The sequence below is a fragment of the Panthera onca genome, chromosome B3 (genome assembly GCF_046562875.1).
Source record: "Panthera onca isolate mPanOnc1 chromosome B3, mPanOnc1 haplotype 2, whole genome shotgun sequence".
NCBI lineage: Eukaryota > Metazoa > Chordata > Mammalia > Carnivora > Felidae > Panthera > Panthera onca.
The window spans coordinates 132,524,780-132,539,996 of NC_138344.1; the positions used below are offsets into that span (position 1 = coordinate 132,524,780).

A 15,217-nucleotide genomic window follows, 5' to 3' on the forward strand; every position below is an offset into this window, starting at 1 on the left:
AGGGAGACGCACTCAAGGGAAGGAGACTGGGAAAGTTGGCCAGGAGAGCAGAAGAGCGTGGAGGTCAAGGGCAAAGAGCATGGTTAGGAGGGGGTGAGCTTGTATGTGTCAAATGCTACGGAGAGCAACTAAAGCAGCCGCTGGATTTAGCAGCAAAGAGGCCATTGTCGAGCCTGGTCAGAGCGGTTACGGCGGCATCCCTGGGGCAGAAAAGAGGTCGCAGTGGACCGGAAGGGATTTGGATGTGAGAACAGAGGGGTGGGCATGGCCTAAACGCGTAGCTTCAGACAGAGTGGCTAACTGATGCACTCGGTCCACAGGAAGCAGACAGGGGCTCCTGTGGAAGGGTCTATCCCACACTGTGGGGCAGAGGGAACAGCACCTTCACCACTGTGGCAGGAGGGAAGGACTCGTAGTGGCAGGTCAGTGGTGAGTGGTGGGATCTCCAGCCTCCTCATCACCATGGTCCTTATGGACAACATACAGTAGAAACGCAGAGGGAGCAGGGAGTGAAAGACACTCCTGCTTGGAGAACTTCAATTTTCTTTCTTCCTTTTTCTTAAAGCCTGGGTTAAAAAAAAGTGTTTTTAATGCTTATTTAATTTTGAGAGAGAGAGAGAATATGAGTGGGGGAAGGGAAGACAGAGAGGGAGACACAGAATCCGAAGCAGGCTCCAGGCTCTGAGCTGTCAGCACAGAGCCCGACGCTTGAACTGATGAACTGTGAGATCATGACCTGAGCCGAAGTTGGACGCTTAACCGACTCAGCCATCCAGGTGCTCCTGGATTTTTTTTAAGTTGATTTATTTATTTTGAGAGAGTGTGTGCACAGGTGGGGCAGGGGCAGAGAGGAAGAGAGGGAGGAAAGAGAGAGAGAGAGAGAGAGAGAGAGAGAGAGAGAGAGGCAGGGTGAAATCCCAAGCAAGGCTCCACACTGTCAGCACAGAGCCCGATGAGGGGCTCGAACCCACGAACTACAAGATCATGACCTAAGCCGAAGTTGAATACCTAACTGACGGAACCACCCAGATGCCCTAAAACGTCAATTTTCTTAAGAAATGGGGAGCAAGGCCACTTGCTGAGTGTGACAGGGAAGATGGTGGGGCAGGAGCCCGACATAAGCGGCAAAGGTTTGAAAATACTCCTGTGGGAACCAGGAAAGAGCTGCCTGGAGAATGAAGAAGGACCCATGGCGGCACAGAGGCCCAGGTGGGATGAACGCGTTTATACCGTGTATCCTGTGTATACTGTAGGCACTCAGGAACCTCAGTGGAAGGCAGGAGACAGAGAGTCGAGCTGAGCTGTGGCTGTGGTTTTGCCAGGCTGGAGTGATGGAGGAACAGGCGGCGGAGGGTGCTGGGAAGTTGAGGGCATTGCCAAGAGTCTAGACCCTAGACAGGGAAGGAAGGCAGCCCCACATGAGCCTCACCGTCCGAGAAAAACACAGAGGGGGAAGGGACTGGAGGGCCTGATGAAGTTCAGATCAAGTGTAATGGGACCAGTACTAGGCCCGGGCCAGACGGGACCCTGCCCTGGACCCCACATTCTGGAAGGGCTCTGCTCTGGCCCTTAACTGGCTACACCCCTCTCCATATAACAAAGAATCTGCAGGATGGGCCGACCCGAGCCTACACCCTCCACCTTTGAGAGGACATTCCAGGTACCTGGGGCCCTAGGATGGATTCCCTACCCAAAAAGCCCTAGGCCCACGTTCAGTGCCTCTGTGGGCCTCTTCCCGGGGGCCTCCTCAAAGGGTGGCTGTTTGTAAGAGATGTGGATGAAGCTTGGAGTGAGGGATGCTGTTCACATAAGTGTGTGAGACCCCTTGCCACTGGGAGCAGAGCCAGGGGACAGGGGCCACTGATGTCCCATGTGGACCTTCAAGGAATTGATGGTTTCTAAATCAAACCTTTGCCTTCTAGCTTGTTACTAAAGTATATTTTTCAAGGTAGGAAGAGAGAACAAATTTAATAGCTTACCTTGCTTTACAATATATAGATAGATACGCTATATAGATAGATAGACATATGCACACACATACGCGTGGGATCCCACATGTACTTTTGTCCCAGGCGTGCCAATGTCAGGGGTATGCCTGAACGAGGGGGTCATCTGGGTAAGAGGTTGAAATAGGGATTCTTAGATTTCTGAGTCAACATGGCAGAGTAAACACTTACTGAAAATTCTCAGTCTGAGGCAACATACAGAAATAACAGGTAAAATATTTTGTGAAATCCCATAAGCCTTGTTCTGTTTATTTTCTATTTGCATTCTCTGCTTTGCTCTGTGCCCCTCCGGATTACATGACTTGGGCTCCCTCCCTTCTAGTTGCATTTGGCCGGCATAAGGTACCAGCAAGAGATAGGAGGGTATGAAGAGATAGGATGGGATATTTGTTTCCTGCTCCCTCCCTGTTTCGGGCCTGCTTTCTAACAGTGGCTCCTTCCCTCCAAACTCAGCTTCTACCAGGAGGCCCCTTGTCGCAGTGCAAGCTATCCCTGAAGGCCAATAATCACATCTCCTCCTGTGCGTCTGCAGGACTCGGTGTGGTTACAGCCTTCTCAAATGACCTTATTGGATTCTTTATTCCAGCCCATACTTCTGTAAATAGTTTCTTCATTAAAATCTCTTGAATTTAAGTATCTGAACGAGATTCTATTGTTTGCCAGGGCCTTGACTAATTGAAACCATTTTTAAAAACAAGAAAAGAATGCCTCTGTAAATCAGAGAAGAGAATGACCCTCAGTGGTAAGTAATGATTAAGACTCTGGGGCCTTTGTGAAATTGGGGTGGGGGTCTCGCGTTTCTATATCTGCAGAAGAAAGGGACTGAATATGCCCCACAGATATCAGGGAGTGGGGAGGGTGGGATGAGATTAGTTTTCTGTTATTTCAGTTGGGGTTAAGTCCCCAAATTACCTGCGACTAGAAATGAAGGCGAGATGCCTATACTTGACTAGCCGCTGAGCCTGTACTGCTCTTGAGCTCAGAGACTGTTACTTCCCTACAGTGGGATTCCCAGGTTATGCTTAATTTATGGCTTGTTTCAGAGCTAAGGATCTCCAAACCACTCCTCAGAGGAACCCTTGTAAAACAAATCCATAGGGAAGTTATTGCCCTCCAGAAAAGAAAAGAAAATTACAAAATGTGTAAGGATGTGCAGCGTGATTCAAGACAGTCCAATGAGCGAGACAACTCACATCTGAGAAAGCAGAACAGAACAGAACACTCTGAAGAAGACTTCAAATCCTCAAAATCATAATGGAAGAATGGCAGGTATCAGATGAGGCTGTAATATGTAGAAGATCGTGGATAAAGTAAAAGAAAAGGCCTTGGGGATGGAATACACAACACGGTGACTAGTTAACAGTACCATACTGCATATTTGAAAGCTGTTACGAAAGGGGACCTCAGAAGTCCTCATCACACGAAGAAAATAATTTGTTATAACTATGTAACATAAGGAATGTTAACATTGTGGTGATCATTTTGCAATGTGTACAAACATCTAATCATTATGTTGTATACTCGAAACTAATGTTATTTGTCAATTACAGCTCAATTAAAAAAATGTTAAGGTTATGAAATATAGAAGAGATAGAAAGAAAAAGGAACCAACTGAAAATCTTGGAATGAACAAATATAACTGGCAGGTTTGACACAGCTTAAGAGAGATTTAATGAGCTGTAAGATAAAACTGGAAATCTCCCAGACTGCAGTACAGATATCTAAAAAAAGAGAGGGAAAAACCAAAAGGAAAATTAAGGAGACACAGGTGATGTAAGGGAAAGCAAAGACCTTAAACTGAAAGAAGTTTCAGAAGGAGAGAAAAACTGGAGGAGAAAATATTTAGTGCTGCAAATATCAGATTAAGGGAGAAAAACAATATGTGCATCTCACATGTATAGGAAAAAACATTCAAAGAAGCCCAGTGCCTGTTTATAATGGAAAAATTTAGCAGATTTAGACTATAAGGGATTTTTCCTTCCAGCAAAACCCTATATAGCAACAACACACGAAGTGGTGAGACTTTAAAAACGTTCTTATGAAAAGCCAGAAATGCAATATGGATGCCACTAAACATTCCTACTACCTAATATTGTATCAGAGGTTCTAAATCGTGGAAAACAGTTATCTGGATGTGAGATTTCAGAGATGATGCATTTCCTGTAGCGATCCAGGGTACGGCTAAGGGAGCAGACAGCTGAAGTGATGGAGGTGAAGGTCACTGAACTGAGAGCGTGGAGGAACTGAAGAGCTAAAGCGCCGGGGAGCCCCCAGATGATGTCAGGGCGTTGGGCCTGGGGGAGGCTCTAAGTGATTCAGGTGACGTGGAGGTTGGTGGATGACAGTGCAAAAGAGTAGGGTTTGTCACAGGGTAGGAAATGATGGTCTCCAAACAGCATCTTGCGTCTTGAGCCGTGTTTGCTCAAAAGACCACGTGAGCAAAGCTCTTAGGAAAGAGCCCAATGCCACTTAAAGCAAGAAGGCAGATGCAACGTTTTACTTGCCGGTTAAGGATGCGGCAAAGTTCATTTATGATGGGGGAAAAATGATCAGAGATGTCCTCTGACAGTCTGAAGGAGGGGAAAGTGGAGGTGGGTCCGAACAAAGGAAGATCAAAGTGGAATGGGGATGAGGCAACCGGAGAGAACAGAGGGGCTTGTGGTTTTAACCGGATAATAGGGCCGTGAGCCTGGTGGGATTAGGCGGGACCACGTGGTGTCAAAGACAAAGCCCTCTCCATCAGCATGCTGCAGCTTTGCCAACAGGAGAATCCATTATATGGGTTTAGAAATGGAACACAAGGCCTCTTTGAGGCTACAATAGGAAGAAATGGAAAAAAAAATATACTGACCTCCAGATTAGATCCACTAAGCATTAATGACAGATTTTTTAAAAAAAACATTTTGAGAGAGAGAGAGAGAGAGAGAGAGAGAGAGAGAGGCAGGCATGTGTACATGGGAGAGGGAGAGAGAGAATCCCAAGCAGGCTCCTGGAGCTCGACTCAGGGCTCTATCTCGTGACTGTGAGATCATGACTTGAGCTGAAATCAAGAGCCAGACGCTTAACCTACCGAGCCACCCTGGCGCCCCAGCAGATTTCTCATTTAACGGTGCCCTTGTACCATACTATAGTTCACACTTACCACACATTCAACACAGGCATGCCCACATTTACCAACATTAGAAATCGAGAGGAATTAGGATATGTCATTAAAGAATGTTTCTGGAACAAATACCAAAGTCTTACAGATAATGCATGTTTAATAGAGGGCTATAGACTTGCAATCTGGAAATAGCAGTCAATAGGTTAATTTTCTATGGAAGCTGCTTGAGATATTTTTATTTCACAATTTCAACGACGTTGTTTTATGCTTTGTATAATTAACCTCAAGAGAAATAGATTTTGGAGACCAACCTCTCGGTTGACCACTTAGCTGCCCCCCAACAAGCAACTGTCTCCATTACATCTGCCTTATCATTTCCTCTGATGCACAGCATGGCACACGCAAGTCTTAGGAAGCATCCCTTTCAGTAAGGAACAAATATCAAAATAAGCAAGGATTGGCATCTGTTAGCCTATGAATCTGGACTGTTAATTATGTAAGACAAACATGATGTATTCAAGAAAATAGTACCCATTCATCTGCTTTTTTTCAAAATGGAAAAGCACTACATTTAATTTGTGGTTCTCTGCATTTTAAATAGGCAACTCAATGAAGCAATAAATGTGTTCATAATGAATAGATTTTTCTACATAGGAAACTCTTAATGGCAGTAGCATAACTGAAGATTTAACCTGGTGAACATAAAAGTAAACAACAGAAACACATAAGGATAATTTGAATTGGCCAGAAAATAACATTTCAGCAAAAGAAAAAAAAATCACCATTGTTGAGAGTAATTTTTAGGTTGTGATATAAAAATGCATCACTGTGTAAAAAGATAAGACTGCTGTAATTAAATTACCAGTATCTAAAATAAGATACAGCTCTCTATGCATCCTCCCTCTCTCCTCATAACTGCTGAGCTTGGTCACTCTGGTGAGCCCTCTGGCCTTCCTATCTCTTCACCTTCTTCCTCACGCTGCTGCGTTTTTTTCTTCTTTCTTTTGGTCCTTTCTCTAAACTCCCACTGTTCTCCTACTCCTAAACCTTTTCACTGAGCATCGTGGAACCTCTACTTCTAATTAAACTAATCTATGCTAATGCCCTCCCTACATCATGCCTTGATTGGAACTTGGTTCCCTGTTGGAGACATGGTTTCCTTCCACCTGCTCTCTAAATCTCCTCCCCTCCTGACTCTTCTGGAGCCTCGCTCTACTGATTTCCCCCTTCTCTCTTGTGTCGTTAATCTTCCCTCTTGAATGGGCTCCTCTCCACAGAATCATAATAATCTCAAATCAATCCCTCTCCGTTTTCCCACCTCCCACACCCTCTGCGATCTCTTCTACCAACCCTCTCCCCTCTCTTCAAGCTGCTGGAGCCTACCACTCCACAGACATTGTTCTGGGTACAGTCAATGATTCAATAACTTCCTTGTTGCTAAATCGAAAAGATACTCTTAATGCTCATATTACTGACCTCCTGACAGCACTGGTCACCCCTGACGCTTCCTCCCTTCTTGAAACTCTTCTCCCTCGGTCTCAATGACCCCATCTGTCTCTGGACTCCCCTAATTCTTTGGGTGCCTTTTATCCCCGGTTGGTGTGCCCTATGGTTCTCTCTTAGGCAGTCTTCCCTTCTTGCTTAAATCCTCTCTCTGAGAGATCTCACTCAGCCCCTGGCTTCAGTTGCTGTTCATATGCTGATGTCCCTCAAAATCTATGTCTCAAGTCCAGATTCACCTCCCCACCAACTTTAGAACTGCAGATCCAAATGATGAGTGGGCATCTATTCTTGGATAGCCTGAAGGTGGCCCAAATGGACTCCATCTTTCTCCTTTTTAAATTAAAACAATTTTTGTTTTTGTTTTTGAGAGAGAGAGAGAGAGACAGAGACAGAGAGAGAATGAAGAATGAGTGGGGGAGAAGCAGAGAGAGAGGAGGAGAGAGAATCCCAAGCAGTCTCCATGCCCAGTGCAGAGGTCAACATGTGGCTCAATCCCACGACCCTGGGATCATGACCTGAACCAAAATCAGGAGTCAGATGCTTAACTGACTGAGCCACCCAGGTGCATCGTCTCCTTTTTAAAGCTGTACTTTTTATGTTCCCTCTGTCAGTGAACATTGTCATTACTCCCAAGTGCTAAACCTGAACTCTAGATTTGATCTTGATGCCTACCCCACTCTTCTCTAATCACAACCAAACTATTTACCTAGATCTGTAAACTTCTCCATGCAAAATATCTCTTACATCCATCCACATTTCCCCAACACCTCAGCCATACCATAGCCCAGACTCCATCAGCTCTCTTTGATGGCCACAATGACCCCCAACCAGTCCCCCTACCTCTAGATATCCATTCTCTATAGTCAGGGAGATCTGTCTAAAACACAATCCGATGTCACTCTCCTTTCTTAAAAACAGTCCAAGATTCTCCATTTCCCCTAGGAGGCCCTAGCTCCTGATCTAACAAAGCCCCTTGTAATCTGGCTGCTGTCCTCTAGCCTGGCTTCATAGCTTGCCTCTACTCTGTGTTCCAATTACACTCGACTTCTTTTATTTCTGCAATGAAGCCATGAGCTCTCGCATGGGGATCTGTACATGCTTTTCCATATATCCAAAGCAATCAACCAACCTCTCTTCTTTGCCTGGCTAACTCTTATTCAACCTACAAGAATCAGTAGAGGGCGCTTGGGTGGCTGAGTTGGTTGAGCATCTGACTCTTGATTTGTGGCTCATGATGCCAGGGTTCTGGGATCAAGCCCTGCATCAGGCTCTGCGCTGAGCGTGGAGGCTGATTGAGATTCTCTCTCTCTGCCTCTGCCCTTCTCTCCCACTTGTGTGTTCTCTCTCTCTCTAAAATAAAGTATACATATTAAAAAAAAAAAAAAAAGAATCAGCAGAGACATTACTTCCTGCGGAGTCGTCCTTACACAGGGCCAAGTGCCCCAGCAATGTGCTCCCCTGTCACCTGGTGCTTCTCCCATCACTGCGCTTCCCACACTCCATGGGAACTACTGTTTAACTGTAGGTGACCATTAGTCCTGTGGGCAAGTTCCACGTCTGTCCAGTACACCACACTGTCCCTGCGTGAGCCCAGGCCCAGGTGTGGTAGGTACTCAATATACACTAGATCTGTGGTTCTCAATACTTTGTGGCTTCAGGATTCCCTTACACTCTTAAAACTCGAGAGCCCTGAAGAGCTTCCGTTTTTATAGGCTTTATCAATATTTATCATACTAGAAATTATAGCTGAGAAAATTTCAAGATATTACTTCATTAAAAATGACAATAATTTCACTGCATTTTTAACCAAAATAACATGTTTTTAAATGAAAACTAGGTAAATTTTCCAAAACAAAACAGCGAGAAGAGATTTTATACTTGTGCAAGTCTTTTCGATATATCGCTTAACAAATTACAGTTAGGTTCTCGTATCTGCTTCTGAATTCCCTTTGTGGTGGTATGATTGTAGTATGTAAAGAAAAATACAGTTTACACAGACATGTAGCTGAAAGGGTAGGAGTATTTTAATGGTCTTTTCAGATAATTGCAGATATTCTTTTCTGATGCTAGACTGTAACTCAATATGTGGTAGTTTCTTAAAGGCTGGCTGCAATGTAGAATATGAAACCATATCAATTAACTTTTCATACTTTGTTACAGTAAAATCCAGTGGTATATCTTGTACTTTCAATAGATCTTTTACCCAAGCACGATTTTGTAATATCATGCATTGGTTATCTGAGAAATATTAATTCACTGAGTTACACAGATCTTCTAAATGTTAACACCTTTCATTATACAATATAAAAAAAATCACATTTGTTAATATCACCATTGAATTCACCAGAAAAGTCTTTACGTATTGAGAAACTGTCAAGCTCACAGTGGTGGATACAAGTTTCCCAAATTCTAATTTTCACTTGAAAGCTTGAATTTTATCATTGGCAACAAACACTGTCAGTTGTTTTTCTTGAAATGACAGGCTCACATCGTTCATTTTTGAGAAAATGCTGACCAAATACTCAAGTCTGAGTAACGATAGCTTGTCATTCTTTCAAATAAAAATAGTGTTTCATTAAAACAGTATCCGGTTCAGATCTCAACTTAAAGAGCTTTTCCTGGAGACAACCATTATGCTTCGGCATGTAACCCAAATGCTGTACAAATACTTCCTAGCATATTAAAAAGATGTGTGCTTGAGGACTGAGATTTAATTAATTTTTTTTTTAACGTTTATTTTTGAAAGAGAGAGAGAGTGCGGGCAGAGAGAGAGGAAGACACAGAATCCGAAGCAGGTTCCAGGCTCTGAGCTGTCAGCACAGAGCCCGATGTGGGGCTCAAACTCACAAGCCATGAGATCATGACCTGAGCTGAAGTTGGACGCTTAACCAACTGAACCACCCAGGAGCCCCTAGTAAAATAATTCTTATTGCTTCACCAAGGATATTCTTTTTTTTTTTTTTTTTTTAGTGTTTATTTATTTTTGAGAGAGAGAGAGAATGACGCGGAGAGAGAGTGAGCATGAACGGGGGGGGGGGAGGGGAGCAGAGAGAGAGGGAGACACAGAATCCAAAGCAGGCTCCAGGCTTCAAGCTGTCAGCACAGAGCCCGACACGGGGCTTGAACCTGTGAACCCCGAGATCATGACCTGAGCTGAAGTCAGACACTCACTCAATCGACCGAGCCACCCAGGCGTCCCTCACTAAGGATATTCTTAAGTGAAACTGGCAATTCCCCCCCCCCACCCCCGAGGGGCAAGGTGATGCAGAACGAAATGATTACGAGCACAGTTCTGTGCTACTGCCTTGATTCATGCTACAGACCGGGAGAACAGTTCCTGTGGGTTCATCTACCACAGCTTTTGCAGCACCGATGCAAATGTCAGCAGTGTGAACCAAGGTAAACAGTGCCTGAGCATCAGGAAAGTCGTTTTAACCTCACACACCCCGTCGGGCATGGATCATCTGTAGAGGGCCTCTGGGCCAGATGAATGACACAAGGAAGGAGATACAAGCCAGCTTGGGTGCCTGCGACAACACTGCCCGGGGCCCTGGCTCTCCCCACCGGACCTCCATCCTGAGCTCCTTCCGCAGAGCTCATTCTCCTGCTCTTTACTCTGGGGCTTTTTGATTGCTGCCTTCCACACAACCCTTGGTTTTGCCTCGACCCTGGGGTGCTGACACCTGTGCCTTAATAAAGTCCTGGCTGCAACTCAATTTTCTGGCTGCATTTTTGTTATTATTTCTGGGACCCGGCTTTGGATATCAGCCCTCTGGCCCCAGGCCCCACGATAAGGAGTAAGGCAAATCCTCCTCGACATTTTTTTCTGGACCATTCTGGGGTGGACTGTGCAGGTTTACTTCTCACTAGCTCTGTCTCACACTGTGCACACTAGAGGAGGCAGGATTAGAGGGATTAGGGATTTGGTACAAAAGGATATTGTTTAGGAAGATACCTAACTTTGGAGGTAAAACAAAACTGTCTTGCTGGTTGTCTTCTTGAAAGATAAGATGAAATATTCTTTTACTCTTGCAGATACGGGTCAAAATAAAAAAAAAAAAAATCAAGTGGTCAATGAACATAGGCTAAAAGAAATGCTCAACATAGAACAGTTTTGAATTGTGTGCTCATCCATTTCTCTTCCATCACTACTTTCTGATTATGCATCAGAAGTTCATCCAAGTATGAGACTTTCGTAAATGCATCTTTTAAATATGAAAGTTAGAGTTGGGCGTGTACAGGACAAGGTATTTTTTTTTTTTTTTTTTTTTGCTGAAAACAGCTTTCAGCAAATAGCAAATTATTTAGAAGCAAATTAATATGATTTTCAAGGAGGTCTGTCCCATTGAACAAATCATTTTTTATCATTACAAAAGAAATGCTTTCTTCTCTTGGCATACCTCTTATATTACTTTTCTGAGCATTCTTGAACTAAGGCTTCCTTGTACTTTGAACAGCCAAGCTCTGTCACAGTAATGTATCTGTGTGAAACAAACCTCCAATATTTCTAAGAGTCAGTGATAGAATGAAATGCCTTTCATGTCATTGCTCAGCTCTCTTGCAAAATGAGCCCAGAGGCTTAACTTCAAGGGGCTTTGGGAAGATATCTCTCTCTGCCCCTGTCAGTGAGGGGCACTGTTGTAGGAAAGCAGAGATTTATGGGGTGATGGTTGCTCAAAGGCATGTGAGGTGTATTCCATGGAGAAGCAGGCTGAAGATGGAGAGATAGAGGCCAGTCAGGAGCCCTAGTCCCAATGGTGTGTCTATGGGACAAGGACAAGGGATCTCAAGGGTGGCTAGTTTCCCATTCCTTCATAAACAGGAATATACTGATGTCCTACATGAGGCTGACCTGGGTCTCCAAGACACTGAGAGGCAGTTTTGCATAGTGAGGGTCTTGAGTGTTAGAGGCAGACCACCTGGGTTTGAATATTGGCCCCATCATTTATAGGCTGAGTGACCCTGGGCAAAGGAGTTTTCTAATCTGTGCTCATCTGGGAGAGTTGTTATAAGGCTGTAAAGATACCATCTACATAAGGTGCTTAGCATAGTAGCTGGCATGTAGCAGGTGCTTAACAAATGACAGCTATTATTATTCACATTATTCTTCTGAAAGCATAAGCTGTGCATCTCCTAGAAGGAGAAGAAACAGATCTAGGACTTTTATATTCTTTTGCTACCCATCCCAGGGAGAGGATCCTGAGAAAAAGAAGATTCTATCAGATCTCTCGGGCACCAATTAAAGAACACGCCGCTCTCCATCAGGAGGATTTACACCCTCACTGGGAGGCACATCTCTAGACATGAACATCTGGATTCGTAACAAAGAATTATGAGAAGATACAGTCTTGTTAGGTGAAGAGTCGGGAGGATACCAGCCGGTGTCAGGTCTCAGTCAGAACTCTAGGCCTAGAGTCCCTTGATCTCCCCAATTTTGATAAACTTCATCTCTACTCTGCTTCAAAGACTGACCTTCCATGCTAGACCAGGGGCCTTGTCAATGACGCAGAACTTCTCTACGTATGAATTATCCAGTGTCAAGATCCAATCCACTGTATACAGCTCCCCACTCTTACAGCTCTATTGCTCTTTGATTCTCAAGTTCTTTCAGCATCTTTTGAGACTCCTAGGACCCTGACCATTCTACATTCTCTTAGTCTTCAAGTACCTGCCTAGTTTTACTTTTTCTCTAGTTGGCCTAGAGTCTATGGTGCCATGCCTTTAGTTATATGGACCATTATCCTCAACGCTCCACCTGCTCCTTCTTCTAGCCCACTCAACCTACAAAGCCCAAACCCAGTACTGATCCAGTCATAGTTCCTCAAACAGGTTTTGGATCCCATTCCTCCCGCCTCTTAAGGGACTTGGCTCCTTCGGTCATATTCCTCTGCCTTCACTTCTACTTATTATTTCTTCCTAACACATCTATGTTATGAAATATCTCTCTAGATTCCAAATTCTTCTCTAGCATCTTAGTCTTCAAAAGTAGTTTTACACCAGTTCCCTCCACTTCCTCCTCATCAATTCACTCCTTAACCCAAAAAGCAAGCTGGCCTCTGTTTTCATGGTCTTATCCAAACTGCTTTTCTTGAGGTTGGTCATATCACCAAATCCAAGGAATCCTCTTTAATTGGCATGTCCAACTGCTGACACTGCTTCCTCTTCTAAAGGGTATTTCCCTTTTACATATCCAGGCTGCATCGCATTCTTCTCACTCTAGAGACCCTTGCAGTGTGACCGCATTCAAAGCTAAGACTTCCACAACTCATAGGATTCAGAAACTGATACCGTGGGCCTTAGACGTCTCTGCTGACTGGAGACCCCATATGCACACTGGTTAAGAAGGCAGACTCTGAACTCAGATAAACCTGCATTCCAACTCCTGTCTCTGCACTGACCAGCCATCCTGCCATGAGAAAGTTACTTCACTTAAACCTCAGGCTCCTCAACTACAGAATGGGGTAATTATATCGCTGGTATCCACCTCTAGAGTTCTCCTGGGGATTAGATTAAATAATGCATGGAGAAGCATATAATTAACACTCCATAACGTTAGCGATTGTTGTTATTACAGGATTCTCTACCCAAAACTCCCGAAGCAACTCAAACTTCAACTCAAATTACAAAATCAACTTAATGCCCTCATGCTCCTCCTTCATTACAGTAATCATCATAATAGCTTCTGTCTCTCAAGGATACATTTTGACAACTGATCTGTAAGTTAAATATTAGTGACCCTATTTCATATATATATATATATATATATATATATATATATAAAACAACTGAGGTTTAGAGAAGTTAATTACTCTGCTGGAAGTGACTGGAAAACGACAGTTACGATTCAAACCCTGGCCCTTCTGACTCCAAAGTTAATGCTTCCTCGCTCTGGTAAACCACATCAGTGTTGGAGTCCCAAGCCAAAACCCAAGACCTTTATTTTGGACTTCTTCCCGTCTCTCTCAGCTATGTCGTGTGCTGGGGAACTGGTGTTCATGGGAGAAAATTCCCTGATTTGTAACACTTGCTGATTTCCAGCTCCCAAGGCGATGTCACTGAATGTGAGCTGAGCAAAGATGGGCAGAACTGGCATGGGAGCCTGCATGGGCTGGCTCTGGCACACCGCTGGTTCCAGTGAGCCCCCAAATCCTGTTCATTTGGATCCAGATAGTTTGATTGAAAGCAATTTGCCAGAAACAACTTAGTCAAAATGACGTTGGTGAAAACAACGTGTTAAAACAATGTGACTAGAAAAGAATACCATTCAGCGATCGGCTACACATGTTTTCTCTGTTCTACTCTCTTCCTGAGTGACTTAATTCTGGCCAATTATTGTCCAGGATGTCCAAGCAGAGGCTGTTGGTGGTAAGGTCACAGCCTCTGCAGCCTCCAGGCCTCTCGGTCTTCCCTGTCTGGGCTCCAGGTACACAGGAAACTTCCCATTCCTCGGGGGCCAACACCTCCTCGCCTCCCGGTCTCCGCTCGGGCCTGGAATGTCCTTCTGTCCACCCCATCATCTCTGCCTGGCTGACTCCTCTTCCTCATCTTTCTGAGTAGGGAACTGCCACGGGGGATACTCAACAAACTAAATGTCAAACAGCGAGAATTAAGGTGGAATTTTGTATGCGTCCAACGACTGGCAGACTGCTTCAACACGTTTTGCTAGTTTTTCACAACATATGGTATGACCCTATTTCAATAGCAAAGAGTACACACGGATATAGAAAAGGATCTGGGAACTTAGTCTCCAGGGGTTTTAGCAGTGATTTTCTAAATAACAGGTGTGATTATGTGAGGGTTTTTTTTCCCCCCTTTGGTCTATAGTTTCTGTAGTAAGCATGCGTTGCTTCTATAATAAAAAAAAGCCTATTTCTGTAAGATATTTTTATTGTTAATGTCTCTGTATTTCAATTGTTCACTACTGTAAACAATTCTGGACTGGCTGCCCATTCATTGGATAGAAAAAGAGCTTGGAAAATAATGAAAAATGGGTAATTTTTAAGACCACAGAAATCATCACATGGTGTACAAAAAAACCACCAGAATGGAAGAAACCAGACTCCAGAGAGGTTCACTTTCTTTTTTTTTTTTTTTAATTTTTTTTTTCAACGTTTTTTATTTATTTTTGGGACAGAGAGAGACAGAGCATGAACGGGGGAGGGGCAGAGAGAGAGGGAGACACAGAATCGGAAACAGGCTCCAGGCTCCGAGCATCAGCCCAGAGCCTGACGCGGGGCTTGAACTCACGGACTGCGAGATTGTGACCTGGCTGAAGTCGGACGCTTAACCGACTGCGCCACCCAGGCGCCCAGAGAGGTTCACTTTCAACGGCAGTGTGATTTCAGCAAGATTATTGGGCTGACTAAATTATATTTGGCCAAATTCTATGCTATTGTTAACTCTTCCTCCTTGAAATCTTTTATGATTCTTCAGATTTTTGTCTTTTTCATTTCCTTTGTTACCAGGTTAAGGAAACAACCAGATTCCTTATGGTACACAGACGTGTTGTGATCAGAGCTTTACCTAGTTCTTGGCATCCCTCTTGCTGCACTTTCCCCTTCACCCCCTTCTCCCCAGTCACCCACTGGCCAGCCCCGAGCTCCTT

The 15,217-nt window shown here is 44.2% G+C and overlaps 1 protein-coding gene across 2 annotated transcripts in view; it reads right to left on the reverse strand.

Annotated features, from left to right (window-relative positions):
- EFCAB11 (EF-hand calcium binding domain 11) overlaps nt 1-15,217 on the reverse strand; it is a 157,286-nt gene that overhangs the window by 42,277 nt on the left and 99,792 nt on the right. The gene's annotated exons all lie outside the window — the stretch shown is intronic.